General features: G+C 39.2%; 1 pseudogene; it reads right to left on the reverse strand.

Annotated features, from left to right (window-relative positions):
* Positions 1-1,153: 1,153 nt before the first annotated feature.
* On the reverse strand, positions 1,154-2,046 carry LOC129042235 (BTB/POZ domain-containing protein KCTD9-like; annotated as a pseudogene).
* Between the last annotated feature and the right edge of the window lie 210 nt (positions 2,047-2,256).

Raw genomic sequence — 2,256 nt, forward strand, 5'->3', positions numbered from 1 at the left:
TAAAAGAATCACAGGTGCTGACTGATTGGTATTACATCTTGGACCAGCCAAATGCCTTTATTTTTACTTTATATATTTTTTTTGGTGGCTGTAATCAAATGTATTTAAAATTCCTTATTCCCAACTGTGGGGTTCTAGCTGCAATTATATTACATTGCCTTTTAACAGGCAACTCTACCATCTTCATTCATATAAGTTTTGATTGCAGTAGCTCTGAATTTAGTATCTATTTCTAAGCTGGCCCTATATAAACTATTTGGTATTTGAATTAAATGAATATTAATGATGCACCTTGGTTTTTTGGTTTTGAAGTATCTTCCTATGCTTGTGATGATTGTATGAGAAAACTAGGCTAATAGTGTAAATAGATAGAATTGCTTGGTCTGGTGTTGAGTGGAACTTGCCTAGAATGAAATTCTGAGAAATTCTCATTTATAAGTGTTGTAGTGATAGGTAAGTTCTTCATCCATCCGGAGTTCCACTGTACCTTTGGAATGACAGTGATGTACAACGATGTCTTTCTTTCCACTCTGTCTCAATCAGTAAGAACTGGATATTACTTTAATTTAGCTACTGTTTTGTCCTAAAAAGTAAACATTATGAAAATGAGCCCTGAAAAAAATCTTAGGGAGTCTGGTCTCACCATATTCATACAGTGTGACAGGTATTTAAAGAGGGAGGGATCACTAAAGCTATTTATGAACCTGAAAAACGTTTTCCAAGTTTTCATAAAGTTTTAACAATTTAAATATCCATACTGCATCTAGGTATTCAATAAATATAATTGCATATGTTGTGCTTTCCATAAATTAAAATCCTCAAATGCCTCTCAAACCAAGATGGTATTTCCACATCATGCCTATTTAAAAGCAAATATAATAGATACTACTCCTGGTCATAAAACCAGGTAAACGCCCCTACCCCGTTCAAAAGGCAGCAATATCTAGTTTCCCTACATCTATTGAATGAGTGCTTTTGTGTTACAAATCAGAATATGGAAAAAAAAGTCAGTTTTTTCTCTTATGCACCACTGAGAACAAGCATAATCCTCTGAAAGTTTTTTTAAAAATTTCCTTACAGTGTTATTTCTTCTAGACAACTGAGTGGGTGGAGAAAGAAAAGTGATAAGGAAAACATTTTCATTTTCTACATCTTCCTCCAGCCCCTAAAATCCTCATTTGACACTTTGTGACATGTGTAATGGTGTCAGCATCTCTTCAAATATAGCTCCCTTCACGTTGGACCCTCTCAGGTTGGCTTCTTGAAGATCACACCCAGACAGACAGTTCTCTAAATCAGTTCCTGCCAGAGTTGCTCCTCTGAGGTTACAGTTCTTCGACTTCGCATTTTTTTAGTGTAGCCACTCTCAGGTTAATTCCTGTCATCTGACTTCCTTCCATATCCGCACCTTTCAGATTAGCACCTTCTAAACTGGCTTAAAGACCAGAAGGATCCTCAAAATTACACCGTTTCAGGGATGCTCCTTCTGCATTAGCACAGAGCATCTTGACTCCCTGGAGATTTGCACAGTCAAGCACTGATCCAGAGAGATCAGCTCGTTCAAGATTTGCACAGCAAAGATTTGCATGTGCAAGATTGCAGTGGCTTAAATTGGCAATTTTGAAGTTAGTGAATCGAAGGTCCAAACAAGAAAGATCAGCACCACTGAAGTTCAAACCCTGGCATCGCAGTTCTAACTTGGTTGGAGTTGCTAGCAAAAATCAGACAAATTCCTTTGGGGATATTGGTGAATGATCCTCTGGTGGTTGAGAATTCTTTATTGCCACTTCTAGGTGTTCAATCAATGAATAAATGCCAAAAAATCTTGCTGCTTCTAACACACCCAATAAATTAATGCCATTATTTACAATGAGCTGTCTAAAATGCAAGTAATTCAAAATGGGTTCAAAGCACTCAGGACTTTGGTCAATTAAGAAAGCTCCTCTATGATCTTGCTTATTTCCCCAGACACCTTTGTCCTTAAACATGTGGGCCAGCATACTGTCAGGTTCTTTATCCACTGAAGTGCTCCATGTAGTTGTAAAGTACCGCCCCTGCAACATTTAATGTCAGCCAGTCTGTGTGGAATCCTAACAATCCTTCAGGAGGCTTAGAATCTGTCTGAGGATCTTCTGTTCTTGGGGGCTGCCGTTCAGGAACAGGGCCACCCGCCTCATCGCGCTGCCCCTGCTGGGTCCTGAGTGAGCCACCACCCTCCCAGCTGGTCCTCCTCCCACCTTTTTCTCCTCCCGCCCT

Source organism: Pongo pygmaeus, chromosome 7 (genome assembly GCF_028885625.2).
Source record: "Pongo pygmaeus isolate AG05252 chromosome 7, NHGRI_mPonPyg2-v2.0_pri, whole genome shotgun sequence".
NCBI classification, from domain to species: Eukaryota; Metazoa; Chordata; class Mammalia; order Primates; family Hominidae; genus Pongo; species Pongo pygmaeus.